Raw genomic sequence first — 15,713 nt, forward strand, 5'->3', positions numbered from 1 at the left:
ATCAAGCACATTGACAGGATGCTTGGGGGGTCTTCTTGATGCGGAGATGCTTTATGGACTGACAAAGTGAATAGTTATGTTTCTACCAAGAGTGTTCAGAACATCGCACTGCACAAAGTACTTTATTTTCCTCTTTAGGAAGCTCAAGCTCGGTTCTATTGCCTAGAATATAACGTAGATACTCTAACTGGCGCTGTAAAGTACTCATTCGTGGTTTCGATTCAGAGTTGTAGTGAAAGGACTGGTCCGCGAGCAATAAGTTCCTAACCACGCTGATGGCCGTTTGTTGCTGTGGCGAGATGTGTGTGCCGAACCGTTGTATGAAGGCTGCTGCCTTATGTGAACTATTCCGTCACCTTGAATGGCTTGGCTCTCGGTCTTAAAATGAACCTTTATACTATATAAATGTATGGGAATCAAGACACCGTATTTTTTTGCAGCCAATGCACTAATTTTAATCAGGTACGTTCAATTCGGCGAAAACGTTAAAAGCTAGTTATTGGAGGCAGTGAATCTTCAATTTATGTCATCAATTTTACTTAGAAAAATTCTTCAAAATTGCAATATTTGAAAACTCAAGTATCAAGTTTACAACTCTAATGCGACAATAAAAACCAATATCATAGTTCTGTAAACTGAACCTCATACATATAGAATGGACAGATTTGATGTATTATACACCACTCTGAAATTATCTGCTAATATTTGTGAGTACGATTTTTGCAAAACCCTCGTAAACGCTATAAAAATCTCACGTAAGCCATCAATTGGTACACAAAATTTGTCTGCTTTACTCGAACAGATGCAATTTATAGATCTGCGATACCTGGTGGTGGTGGTGGTGGTGGTGGTGGTGGTGGTGGTGGTGGTGGTAGTGGTGGAGGACTGTAGCAACACGCGGGTTTGCCCTGGCGATCAAAGCCGGCAATTGCTCCACCCGAGCGTGTCTTACAACATAACTGCGGTGTTTCACCACATGTCCATCAAACCAGTCTCTCTTAAGAATGCAATAAGGAGACGTAAAGCTTCTTTGCGGGTTATAACTGATCATTATGAGAACACAAGGTGTTGCAGGCACGCATGCGGAAGCTCCTTTCTGTTATTTTTGCAGATTCTCCAGAAGAGTATCCCTTTCATCTTGGCACTTCAGGCACGACCACAGAAAACGTTCAATGTCTCCTGTCTCGTCACATGCCGTATAGTTCGGATAATTGATACGCCCCGTCTTAAATGACCGTGCTGGTGCTCGAGCAGATCCTATCCATATTCGATATAGAAGTGAGGCTACCTCTCGACGAAATCTCTTGATTTCGCAGGACATATATGTTATGGAACCCAAAGTGACCCAAAGTGATTTCGAAGGTCAACCTTTTTATCTTGTTTAGTCTTCGGGGCCTAGACGTTGGGAGGATGACAGAGCGCTACGTAAGTAAGAACATCAGCTTTTTGTTGCCAACAATGCCAATGTCGGAGGGAATCCGTTGAAACTGTACTGTGAAGCCTTTGTTGCCGAGTTCTTTCACGAAGGCTAGTGATTTGCGGGGGAACATGAAGGACGGTAGGCCAAGGTATAGTTGTTGCAACGCGGCCTTTGAGTCCGTAAGGAGGACCACACTTTGTGGAGGCAATGTCTTTAGCTTACGTGGAGCAGCAGCTATTTCCACGCCTTCAACGACTGTCGACGAAGCTATACAGTCCAGACGGCCAGACCACGTATATCTTAGAGAGAGGATATAGAATGCAGCTGCAGCGGTCTTCGTCTGCTTTGACAGAGCCATCTGTGTATACTTGTAGGTGATTCGGGTAAGTCGTGTTCGAATGTTTTAGGACTAGTGACTTCGCTTCTGCAGATGGAATGCAGCTCTTTGACAGCATCAACAACGAGTAAACGAGTAAAGAGAGAGTGCCAGCGACCATTTTCATTTCTTCGTCAACACTGCAGGATTTCGAACCACCGACCGAAGATCCCGTCCTGTGACGTATTGGAATAGGTACAGGGGTGGTCTAAGCGAACCTTCTAGAGACCTATTCGCGGATATGCTACGTAGCAAAAGATTAGCTACCGCTGAGCTGAAGCTACCCGACCACTTCCCCGCTCCGGACTTAAACTCAAAAATATATGCGCTGCCCGTAGAAGAGTGGAACGAAAGCTGGTGAGGATGAAGGGGTGACCCACTAATGAAGACTATGTATAACAGAATTGACGCAGTGATTCGCCATTACACAAGGAAACTAAAAGATCAATGAGCAGCATTTTGTGCAAGCCTATCGGTGTTCACGCCATGCGTATGGTGATTCGCTGATAACCTTGCTAGAAACTTACGACTAAACAAGCCATTTGAAGCCCTAGCATTAAAGTTAGGCAAGTCGATCGCTTGTCTTGCGAATGCTTTTGCTCAAGCACACTCTTTTGGAAGGTCAGCCGGCACAACCAACTCGCCTCCGCCGCTATCGTCGTCTCTGATGGATGCTCCTTTCACATTGAGAGAGTTGGAACTAGCTATGATCAGCCTCCAAAGTCGCTGCGCGGTGGGACCTGACCTTATCAGTAATCAGATGCTGGCTAACCTACCGGTTGAGAGACGGCGTGATTTTCTGAAATTTTTTAAACAAGTGTGGGCGAGAGGGTAAATCCCACATTTATGGAAGGTAGCATGGGTGGTACCGGGGCTGAAGCCTGGAAAGAATCCTGCAGCTCTGGACTCATGCAGACGGATATTGTTGACATCCTGTGCAGCGAAGCTAATGGAGAAGATGGCGTGAACAAGACTCACTTGGTTCGTCGAAAAGGGTCGGAAACTACCGTCGTGTATGACTGGGTTTCAGCAGCCTCTACAAGTGCTCAAGACAATGTGCAGGGCCTGCTACGTCATATAGAACATTACAGTGCGGATGGCCTGTGGACACTTGCTGTTTTTATATATGTTTTCAAGGCTTACGACTACGTGTCCCAAACAGCCATCATCAGCCAGTTAAAAGTTATAGGCGTCACGGGTCGCCCCTTGCACTTCATACGTACGTTTCTCAATAATCGCCGCATCAGAGTTCGTTTTCGAGACGCTTTCAGCGATGAAATACGTATATTTCACGGCGTACCACATGGGAGTGCTTTAGCTCCCTCATCATTTAACATCCACATGGCTAGTCTCCCAAGAATACTAAACCATCGAACACCAGTGAAGAAGTCTATACGTATATGCCGATGATATCTGCATATGGGTCTCCGGCTATCCGCATCGTCACCTCGGACGAAAAGCCCAGGGAGCAGTAAATGCCATTCAGTGCGACTTGGCAACGCTTGGCTTATCGCTATCAGCAGAGAAATCACCATTCATAGTATTTCCTGGGATTAAAAAAATCTCCACACTTGAAGCTGAATTTGGACGGATACCATATTCGATAAGTCACCAACGTCCGATTTCGTGTAATTAACTTAGACCACAGGCTACTCTGGCGCCGCGCTGTTGACCGCGTTGTGGCCTCATCGTCACAGAGGCTTCATGTGCTCAAGCGAGTCGCTGGCATACACTGCCGCAAACACCCGACGTCGCTGCTACGGCTACATGCAGCGTTGGTTACGAGTCAGATCCTATACCAGTTGTCTCTGATGTCACCCTCAGATAGTCAATACGAGCCATACACAGAATAGGTCTTCGACTCTGCCTTGGAGTCCCACAGCCGGCTACAAGCAAAAAAAGTGTTCTACACAGCTGAGTCACGCCCTCTGCATATTCGGACTTATCAGACTCTCACGACCCAGGTACTAGGTTTCAGTGAGTCTTCGCCCGCCAAAGCCCCATTACGACGTGTAGGTAACATTCCAGGCTCACATTTTTATGCAGCACTGAACACGCTTCCAGTTTAGAATTACGCTTCTCGAGACAGAGGGAAATGGAAAACGCGTCCTGGACATTCGGAGATACTACGTGCAACTTGAGTGTACTGTGATATCTGTTTTTGGTGCTGAGTCATGGATTTGTAAACTTCGTGCTTCTATTTTTTTAGCTTACAATATTTCGCAACTTCTATAGAAATTTCCCGAGGTCCTAAATGGCAATTCTACTACCTAGAGTGTAACTTTCTCCCTCAAATGCAACGAAGTTCGTTCGAATAGGTCCAGCGGTTCTCTCATGAAAGCATTTTTCCATTTTACGTGTATTTGAACAGGGAAATTGGACTCGGCCCCGTCCTAAAGCCTCTGATTAAACACAAATGTTTATTGGAGGCGATTACTGTTTATGTATTGGTGAACAATATACTATATGTGACACGCAGCCTAACAGCCATGAACAACGTTTTTTCTAAGCGGCTGTTGTTTAGAACGGAGAGTAGCAAGTTCATAAAAAATTGGCGCCTCAGTCTTCCTTTTACGCATTAAAATAGTGCGCACATTTCACTAGAACAACTCACCAGACCATTAGAAGCTCGATGCAAGGCAATGCAGGCAACGTCCTTCTTATTATGCTCATTTACAATACACCAAATGGCAAGGTTGTTGTTCTGTGTAAAATGCAGTGTCTACCGTAACTATAAGTGACAAAGGAAATCTTTACGTTTTGAGCAACATAGCGTGAAAATTTTTACACGCTGAATGTGTGGACATTCTTCTTCAGCATAATTTATCAACATACACGCATCACCTCTACATTACAAGAACAGTATGCGTTTTCCACTCTACATAGCTTCCAATACTTAAGCATGAAATTTGCATTGTTTTTTAATCTTTCTTTCCGTTGAACCACTTGGCTGACGTTAGCTAAGGTACATGGTAGATGATGCTGCCACCTAGACTGCACGCTATAAATAGCAATTAATTTAATTAATCTGGGCCGGTATTCCCCAAAATGCTCGCAAGAGCATTTCTAGCATATGAGAGCCAATCGGATGCTGCACGTGCAAACGCTGGCCGGCCAATGGCAAAAGGCACTTACGAACAAAAAGCTCTGTGAATGCGGCTCCTTTTCAGCTGTGTTCTAACTTACTGCTTATATTCCAATTCGAAGCTACTGTACGCATACGCTGTGACGTTTCCTCGCCTCAAGGATAATTCTGACTATATTAATTGCTTTAAACAACAAGGCCAGGATTGGGCGCGTAGCTGTTGGAAGACAAGGTCGACAGCGTTGGCGCCTTATTTAAAAGTACGGAACATTGTTTGCTCTACCTGCCGTGGTTGCTTATGGCTATGGTGTTGGACGGCTAAGCACGAAGTCGTGGGATTGAATCCTGGCCACGGCGGCCGCATTTCTATGGGGACGAAATGTGAAAACACCCGTGCACTTTGATTTAGGTGCTCGTTAAAGAACCGCAGGTAGTACAAATTTCCGGAGTCCCCCACTACGGCGTGCGTCATAATCAGGTCGTGGTACTGGCACGTAATACCCTATATGTTTTTTATTTGTAGTACTTCAGTGCCATGTCATGCAGAGGCGCTAGCATAGCGTCGGAAAACGCTAAGCCGCATGTGGAGCCAAGTCGCTCCCAATAGAGCCTTCGGAGTGTCTTTGCGCCTCGAGCATCGCGTAAAAGCCATTGCAGAAAATAAAGCATAGCTTACCGTTTTTGTTCCTAATTACCTTAAATAATATTTACATATCAATCGGGAATAGCTGGAAACTTGTTCTGGTTTCTCACTTTCGATCCAACAGACAGGTGAGGGGCTAGAATGGCAAAAGCAAGACGATCTGCCGCGTATATACTAAACTATACCCTCAATCCTTGACCATAGCGCGGTTTCTTTATGAATGGGATAGCGCCAGCGGCAGACCACTCGATGCTATAACAGCAAAAGTTGCGCGAACGCCAGCTGATGGTTGTCTGAAGCCCCGTTAAACCTTCCCTTAGCGTGACGGCGTAGCCAAGCGCCAGCAGGCGCGAGATAGCATCTGTAAACAACAAACTGATGTACCTTGAGATGTGCGACCGCCGAGCCGAGAGAGATCCTATCAAGCCTGCAGGAAGACCCAGGATATCTAACTCACGCTCGAGCCTGTACTATATACTGCATTAACAGCTCGAGGGTCCATGGCCGCGACGTAAAGAGGAAGCGCGCACGCATCCGTCCATGTTATCTATAGACGCCGTTCTTTGTATAGATGATGAACCAAACGCCGTGAGGGCAATAAAATAAGATAAACGATAAACGTGTTGCCCTCGCTTACGTCCAGCACAGCAGACTGACTGCCGGGACAGTGCTGGCTCGAGCCGCATCGGGATGCAGTGGACAGGAGACGGCGTGAAGTCTGCCGTGTACCGCTCTCTTTGGTGTATAGCGTATCAGCTGCTGTGCATTCGAGTCGCTAGCTTCTTTTGACAAGAGGGCCAACTGCCGTATTCCTAAAGGTTCAACGCTATCTTCTTCCTCGACTCCGGAACCTTTCGAAAATTTTGAAGGCGAGAAATAAAGAAGCACGAACTTTTTTGGGGGGGAACAATGAAAACATTGGAAAGATATACTAAACTATTTTAGCATTGCGAAGACAAAGGGAAAATATGTTGCGACCGGTTAGGGCGATGGCTGACATTGTATAACAATCACTTCACATCTTATTCGCTCAGACATTTTTGGTAAACTTTGGGCTCTTTTACAAAGGGAGGCCTGCACACTTGCATTAGTTGAGCTTTACGGCGTGGTTTTTCGGAGTATAGTGTTTGACGGTGCACACTCGTGTGGCAGGCTCGCCATGGATAAGGCCAGGTGAAACGTTTGGGTGTGTTTAGATGTACTGAATTGTAGCAAAAGACGCGTTGTAAGTGTGGATTTCGTTCTGACACCAGTTTATGGCCGCACAATTTAAGGTGCCCAGATTGTCCGTCTGACGTTAAATTTTACGAATCAAATTATCTTTATGTAGCATAATCTTCAAAGTCTCTATCTATGAGTCCGTCAACTCAAGCAATGCAGCCAGACAGCCCGCCAGCGGAAAACTATATAATGCCGGAGGACTTGTTGCTGGGCTGTTGGTGCACTTATGGATACAACGCAGCACACCGACGCAACTGGGATCCAGAACATACGCCTATCACGTGTTTCTGTGGGTCTTTCATCGTGATTGTGGCCTTAAACTGCGTGAATGCGTGCAGGAAACTTCGGAGTCAAGCGAAGCAAGGAGCTTATATTTCGCTTTTTCTGGACAGAATCAGATGGAAAGATGAGCTAAGCTGCCCCCTTTACAGGGAACAGTTACTGGCAAGGCTTTTTCTAACTATTCAGGTCAATTTTCGTGCAACCACGGTGAAAACTAATTAGGGTAGCGCTCTTGCTTTGACTCCTAGAAACGTAATTATAGCGCATGCTATTGAAAAATGTCGCAAAGCTTTGTCCCTCGCTCAGCTCCTGTGCACTTAAACACGGTGTAAAGACAAGGGCTAAGTCTGTTCTGCGTCCCGAACGTCCATGTATACACTAGGCAAGGCGTCTAACTTGGCCGTCGATGCCGGATTTTGCAAAATATCGGTAAATAAAAACAGTATGTGGACTTACTTCCCCGTCGGTTTTCGTGCGTAAAACATCGATTTATGAATGCGTCCAGCGACAAACGATCGATGCTTGTCGCGGTTGCTGCTCATGGTAACAAAATTAATAGCGTAGATGCAGCACACGACCGGATACCGAAAAAATGTATACTCACAAAAGGGACACCAACCTCAATTTTACACCATTTGCCTCCAATGTGCTTCATGTTATCGAATAAATTTCGACCCCTATGTTTTATTTTTCGCTTTCTATATACAGAGAAAAAAAACGAAAAAAAGCAGACAATAAACACTTTCGCTAAAGTTCTAGTGCCGAACTCGCAAATATAATCGTTCGTAAGTGCTCCTTGCCAATTGGCCGGTTGCCTTAACTAATATGTCCAACATAAGAATAGGCTCGCATTTAATTCTTACGAACAATTCTGGCGTAAGTATTTGTGAATACAGGCCTTCTTTTTTCAGAGTCCCCGCATCTCTAACCTTCAGCGTCTGCTCGAATTCAATGGACTAAGTACGTGTTTTGAAGACCACTGTATAGCACCTCTTGTCCGAGTCCAAATATCGCCTATACAAAGCTAGGAAACTCTTCACCATTAAAAAAAAAGTCGCAGTTTCGCCCGGAAGGCGAAGCATCGATTGCAATAGAAAATCAGTGGAGAGTTATACGAAGTGTTTTATCGGCAGTATAAACATGTAGACATAGGCATACTAACTATGCTAACAAGCATGGTGTCACACGCGCACAAGCAAACATGAACACATCTCCCTCTATGACAGCGGAAACTCACTGTCAAAACGCTACAGTGAGGAAACGTGGCAGTAGCAGCGAGCGGATTGACCTTAGTGCTGCCGCTAGCATCAACGCGAAGTATGCTGAGAAAATAGCGCAGCGCGGACTCTGTACCCGTCGCAAATGGCTTTCAAGATACAGCGGCGGAGCTCACTAGCTCACTAGCCCGGGCCGTCCTGAGTAAAACGCCCCGCCGCCCCCTCCTTCCCATACCCCCGAAGCCTTGCGCGCGACGGAAGGCGGCGGGCTTCATACCCGTTTTTGTCCGTTGCGTGCGCGATTGAGCTGCGCTCGCCAGCTCACCCTCGCACGCTTTCCCTTGCACACACAGCATACGGCGAGAGGCGACCATGTTATCGCCCTGGAACTTTATACGGAACGTCACGGCGACGCCGACGGCAAAAATGCTCCTGGAGTGTCCACATAATTGCTATCGCAATAAAAAAGTATCTGATTCGATGAAGATTTCCATCGCTATCTTCAGGCCGCCAGCATGGAATAACATTGAACAAAAATAAATAAGGACTTTAGGGTGCGTCCGCTCATGCTACATTTCTGCACACGGCCGGATACTCACTATCCGATCCGCCCTTCGATGCATGCTTACGAAGAGAGTCAGTGTATTCCAATCTCACTTTCAAAGATTGACGCCACTATAGGCAACTCTGTCGGCTCACCCATTCAATATTATTAGAGAAGTGGAATCGCTCAAGTTTCCCACGACTTTGCACTCTAAACCCGTCGCTACTGCTTCGCCCAATCGGCCGAGCCCACGTAAAGGATCGAGGGATGTTAATGATATATGCGAGGCATTTTATACGCAGCAGTCTTCTCGCCAAGGAAGCAGGCGACGCGTATCTTTCCCGGATGTATGGGCGCTTAGTACTCCTTTATTTTTAGAGAGCGCAACTATAGTTAGACGGGTTACATGGATGCTGCTCGCTCAAGTAGGAACAAATGGTTAAGTCTTCCTCAACAGTCGAACAAGCCGCTTAGCAATGCCGCAGCTTTGTTCGCTTTATTTATTTTCTTTTCCTTTTCTTTTTCGTCTTTAACTCGTCTGCCTATAAATCTAGCGCATTCTAAGCTCTCTCTCGCTCTTTCAACCGCTTGGCTTTCCTTTTGCCGAGGGAAGGAAGTATTTGAGTGTGCGGCGTGTGGACGTGTTTCCTCGCGTTGAAGGAAGTTTTCCCACGACAGGGGCCATTCATTTGGCGGCGCACGATGGCATGTTCGCAGCGCTGGCGGTGAACCTGAAGGACGGGTGTCGTATTTAGCGTTTCAACTTTGAAAACCGACGAATGCGCATTGCATGTGCCGTGTCAAGCTGCTATAGGGAGCGTCAAATGAAAAACAATGCGAGTTTATTGCAGCGCTGATTTTCTAACTGCGAGGAACGTTCCTTTAGGGGTTACAGTTTTTGAAGATGGTGGTTCTGGTTACCGCGCGTAAACCCAGAACTTTTAGGGCACGGCCTGCCCTAAAAAATTCTTTGTTTTTGGCTCAGGCCACTGCAAAAGCACTGTCGTCTACAGTAGCAAAATTTGAGTAAGCGACGGCACACTTCTTAACAAGGCAACGGAAAGCCATGGCCAGAGACCGAAGACATTCGAGCAGTTGAATGCACATGAATGCACACACATGCACATGAATGCACACACATGCACACAATTCTTTGTTTTTGGCTCAGGCCACTGCAAAAGCACTGTCGTCTACAGTAGCAAAATTTGAGTAAGCGACGGCACACTTCTTAACAAGGCAACGGAAAGCCATGGCCAGAGACCGAAGACATTCGAGCAGTTGAATGCACACATCGCGACAGATGTGATCGACACAGCTCCTTCCTTACTTATAGAGCCCGTTTACCAAACACATAGTAAAACACTATTAAACTGCGGAAAACAAAAAATAATCAAGGGCGCTATAACGTAAAACTATTCCAAACTTTTCTATTCCATTTCTTCGATCAGCCCTCGGTGATTGGTCAAAACTTTTTTGGACCACCCCCACTTCACCTGTCTGTCACGCGACTTCACGAAAACCGCGACACCTCCCCATCTGATATGATGTGTACACACTGATTATGCATGATTTGACCGAAAAAAGAAAAAAGCTATTATTTCTGATTCGACGCCTTTTAGCCATTAGCCCCCGGCTATTGGTCAGAAGTTTTCGGGCTGCACCGACTTCACCTGCCTGTCAGGCGACGTCACATAACCGCGAAAACTCACTGCGTCAAAGTGACGTGTATGCATTAAAGATGCATTAATATGCCGAACAAAACTGAATTTTCTTCTGAACAGCCGCAGGCTGCCCCGTTCCGAAAGGAATAAAAGATGGCCGCCGCCGATAGCTCAGGCGATGGCTACTTGCACCTGCTGGAGAGCATGGGTTTATTTGCGCATAATAAAACTTCTTGCGTGGCCGCGTAACGTTTTTGAGCACTTTCGGCACGTTTACGATCTCATTCGGCCAACTCTTCTCTGCTGAGGATCCGTTTTAGGGTCATTCTTAAGCTTCCGTTGCATGCCGCCGCGATTTTCGACCAGCCACCGCAACCTAAGTAAGGAAAGCGGACCAATCGCAGGCGCCGGCACCACCCTCTTCATCTGGTATATAGCTTTTCAGTGCACTAGCTCTGCCCCATCGAATCCCTCTCCACTTGGGCATTATTCTCGCCTCTTGTCAGCCAATTATATACGACAAGCCGCTCAGTGTAGGCAATGCTATTCGTTTTTCAAGCAAACAAAGGTTACCTCCTATGAACGAGGAGAGCGTTTGATTGGTCTGTTCAGACAACCCTGCGGGTGACCGCCCGGTGCTTGCGTCAGTGGCTACGCAAGTTCGACGTCAGGAGATTGGAATAAAAACATATTGGAATAGTTTTACGTTACAGGGCCCCAAGTGTGCTTTTTTGATGGACCATTCGGAGAATAATCCGAAGGCTCGAATGCTGGATGTTCTGCAGGTACCTGTGTTTACCCAATCGCATTGCAACAGTTCTTACGACACATTGCTATTATCGTCAGCACTGGTCCAGAAGTAAGTCAGCTTGACAGTGTGGCGATGCCCGCAAGCGGCAGCTTCCTGTGCTGCATACTACGTGCCATGAGCGACCGGCCTGTTCAAAGAACAAATACGCGTATGTAGTCAGTGCTGCACGCTAAAGCACCCTTCTCGAAAAAGGCCGGCGTCTTTTTTCGAACCCATACTTGCGAGCCACTTTTGTATCGGCGTACATAATTTTGGGATCAGTCCGCTGACCTGTGCGTATACCTGTACGCCAATGTATCTTGCTTTGTGAGCTGCACCGACAGCATCTCGGGCCTATGAGGCAGTCCGCTTCGCTTTTGACGTTAGCAAACTTTCGGCAGTTCCCTCAAAGTGCTATCTATATAGCTCTTGGATGAAAACCTCGGAGCTCTGTGAGTACCCCACAGAACATGGACTGCAATAGCTGAGTGCGGCTTATATGTCTTCTCGTCAGATTGAACCCGGTCAGTCCTCGGAACCACCTGCAAATATTGGGTGCGTATGGTTTACCATATGCCATGCAATAGGTGTCCACCTAAATGCGGGTAGCTTCCGCGTCCGCTGCATGAGCTGCAGCTCCACTTGACAGGCATGTACACGCATAAGCAAACACATTGTATGACGCTGAGTGTCCAACGGGCCTCCTGCATGCCTCCTGACGATGCTTAACAGTTGGCCTACGCACGCATTGTACATTGTGTACATTGTCTAAAGAATACGAATAGGGGACAACCCTTAAAAAATGACTCCAGGGCGAGCAAATGCTCGTGACACTTAAGGCGTACGTAAAGTTACACTCTATTTCAATAAGGACGTTTTCATGTGGACAGTACACTGTATTACAGGGTAGGCCAACTATCATGCACCAAGATCCTTAAAAATATGCAAATGTCACGTAGCTGGGCAGAATCAAGGTAATGTTGTTTGTCGTTGCTTGTAGATATTCAGGCGATTTTTTCGCATTCGGCCTAATTACATAATTAGTCTTAATTAATCAACTTCTCAAATATTATAATTAGATGAAAAGTGTCAACGAGAAAATGGTAGACCAGCATGAAAAACTCCCAATACAGCTTACTGCTGTTCAATACGTGCTACATAAAAGTGTTCTTCCGAGCGGGAAAGAAACCCGCAAATACAGGCAAAGTCGCCGCGCCACTGGCCGCTGTTAGGGTTGGCGTCTGACACCACGTGGCGACAGGTCATTCACCCGACCTTCCCTGAACCGAAGCCCACGTGCACCGGAGGGGTCATTCACCCGACCTTCTCTGGACCGGAGCCCACGTGCACCGGAGGGGTCATTCACCCGACCGGATTCGTGGCTGAGAGGATCGACCTCTCCTGCCCGTGTTTGGTATTGCAGGAGGAGGGGCCCTCTCTCCGTGCCTGTCACGTGTCATCGATGGAAGCAAGATCCCGCCCACACTTGTAGAGAGCTATTTAAGGGGCTCCGAAATGTACTTTGATATACTTCTTACTTGAGACTTCATACTTCATGCTTTCCTTATTTTCTTTCAACTACCTTTGAATAAACCGTGCAAGTTTCGCACTAGCAAATCGTCTCGCCCCTGCTTGGTCGCCATGATCTACCGTATGCCTGCAGACCGCCGACAACGCCACGCTACCCAATAAGTAATGTCGGTCGAGCTTCGTTAGGCAGGCGCCGCTACTTCTCGGCAGCAGTACGGTACGCTACCCTGGAGTACGCAACACCGCTCGAGGCACTTTGCGTGTACTCGCGGGCTTCCTTCACACTCGGAAAAACACTTTTATGTAACAGATATTGAGCAACAGAAAGCTGTATCGAAAGTTTTTCATGTTGTTCTACGATTTCCTTGTTCACACTTTTTATTTAATCATAATATTTGAGATGTTTATGAAATAATTAATACTAATTATGTAATTAGGCAGAGTGCAAAATATAATCAGAGTATCTTCAAGCGATGGCAAACAGCATTACTTTGGTTCTGTCCAGCTACGTGGCATTTGCACATTTTTAAATCTTGGTGCATGATAGCTGGGATGCCCTGCATACCTATGTACCAGTTCCAGATTATGTTTAATGCGAAACTGTCTTGCGGAGCCGCTGCAGTTCACTAATGCACCTGCACTAATAAAGCATGTACACCGTCGTGTACAACTGACGATTCCTGACACGGTAAGTCCAGTTAAGAGACCATAACAGCTGTCGCAGTAAAATCGACATTTAAGACACTATCTATAGATGTACTGCTGTGTGCCACTCGTGGTTGTTTTGTCAGCGAAACCTATCCGCTTTCTGGCATTCAGCTCTACTTTAGTTACCCTATATAGGCCGAGTAGTTCGGACAGCCTCTCCAGGTGGCATCTCTTTTCAACTCATCGGCGCGTGCCTTCACTTGAGAGGCGATCGCATGTCGGTGCGGTCGCCTCACAAGCACGATTCAAGACACAAATTTCCGCGGTGATTCAGGCCCACGTACCTCTTACCGAGGAATGCCTCGCACCAGTCCGAAAACACTTGCAGGTCCCTGCCGAGTCGAACTAAGCAGCCTTGTTGCACCGTCACACAGTGAACTCTCGCGCGAATCTACAACTCGAGCGCGATGCCGCCCACTTTATGTGCGGTCACGGTCATGTTGCGCGGTCAGCAGAGCGTTTTGCCACGCGACCGTGATGTATGGGCCGGTTTGAGTCCGGATGCTGTGACCACACGGTAAATAATCATTCCTTGCTCGGCTTGTGTTCCCTCGTTGCAAGTTTACACGCTCGACGATGCACGCGCTCAGCCAGGGAATGGAGGAAGCGGGAAGGAGGTGAAGGCATAACAGACAAGTCAGCGAAAGTTTCTCGATTCGTTATTTTTGCTCTTCCTGGTGCCGCTCCCTCGGCTCGGGCACGGGATCAAAGAGCGCTGGCGTCTTGCGACTGCGCGGACCCGGTCCACCCGATGCCGCACGCGCCAGACGGAACTGAAAAAAAAAAAAGTTCTCGGCACGTGAAGAGGAGTTGTTCTCGCGGTCACCGCGCCACCCGCTCAGGTGCCCCCGGAACGCTTTAAAACCGGCTCCGGCTAGCCCCGAAGCAAGAGTTCGCCCTGCCATGCTCGCGCGCGGCGCCAGCGGGTTGCCCGACGTTGTACGCCACGCGTTCACCGATGCTGGCGCCACGGGGAAAGGGTTACATCGTTCGTTATGGTACGTCCATGTGGCCGGGTCCGGAATTCGATCTGCTTGAGCTGCACCTGCGCTATAGATAGTCGAGGGCTAACCCATTTGAGGCCCGCTCCAGTGATCGCACACTGAGCGCGGCGCAGGAGGAAGCAAGTAATCGCCGCCGCGCGATCCTTTCAACGATTGCGCAGCTAATGTGTCGCTTTGCAGCAGCTGCGGACGCCGCCACCGCTTCCTGAGCGCGCGGCACGCATTCCTGTGCGTGCGCGCCGCAGTCTCTGTTTCTGCATGTGCGTGTGCACGACGGCGCATGCGCGCAGAAACGGTACGTGTTTACCGCAAACACAAACGTGACCGCCGGGCCGACCGTATGTGCCCTTCCTTCCGGAGGGCGCCCCAATCTGGGAAGATTTTCGTTCAGATGGCCCTTCCCCTGACCGGAAGAGCGGCGGGTCGAGCGACGGTGTTCAGTTAGACTGCTCGTCCGCTATACATGTGCCCTTTGACCATTCCGTGAACGGTGGACTACGGGCGCACTCCCGCTCACCCTTTCTCGCCCAAGCCAAGCCGCACTGTCATCATCCATCACGCAGGCCGCGCCGTTACCTCGCGTCAAGCGGCGGTGGGGCCATGCAAAAGCAGGCTTGCGTCGAGTTTTTAGACGCTAGCGACTTCATTCTGTTCCGTCCGACAGAAACGCGTACGCATGAAAGAAAAACAAGCCGGAACTGTCTGCAAACTTGTTCGCAGCTTCTACTACGAAATTGAAGTTACATATAGCAATCATTTTTCATGTGTACGAAAACTGACAGCACAAAGGCTTTGCATTATGTGTGCGTTGTGTGATTTATTCGTCAGGAAATTAAGACAATGATCAATGAGTGATCCAATGAGCTGGTCATCTAATACATATATACCTCTGCTATGCGCACAAGTGACCTAGGCTAAAGGTGACTCATGATGAAAGCAGGTGCCCTTATACTTCGTTGCGCACTGCAGGAAAAAAACAACGACCTAGGCACCACGGAGAAAAGAAAAATCGGAATATGTGTTACAGAGAATGAACTTAATACTTCAGTTGTAATTCACAAAAGAAAAAGTTTTCCACAAGACCTTCCGACTTCACTCCCTGCGTTTTATCACTAGCTGAAGATGACGGAAGTTAGCTGGCTGCTTCGTACACAGCACACTAAATCCAAACCTAACGATCAACGAACGTAACATGAGCGCGTCAACCATATATCGACAGCGCCATATTGTTA

General features: G+C 47.6%; 1 protein-coding gene across 1 annotated transcript in view; it reads right to left on the reverse strand.

Moving 5' to 3' along the window:
• Positions 1–13,925, reverse strand: part of LOC142573151 (uncharacterized) — a 52,859-nt gene extending 38,934 nt beyond the window's left edge. The window contains exon 1 of the mRNA XM_075682702.1: positions 13,762–13,925. The gene's annotated coding sequence lies outside the window, so the exon portion shown is untranslated. The remainder of the gene's footprint in view (positions 1–13,761) is intronic.
• Between the last annotated feature and the right edge of the window lie 1,788 nt (positions 13,926–15,713).

This window comes from Dermacentor variabilis, chromosome 1 (assembly GCF_050947875.1).
Source record: "Dermacentor variabilis isolate Ectoservices chromosome 1, ASM5094787v1, whole genome shotgun sequence".
Taxonomy (NCBI): Eukaryota; Metazoa; Arthropoda; class Arachnida; order Ixodida; family Ixodidae; genus Dermacentor; species Dermacentor variabilis.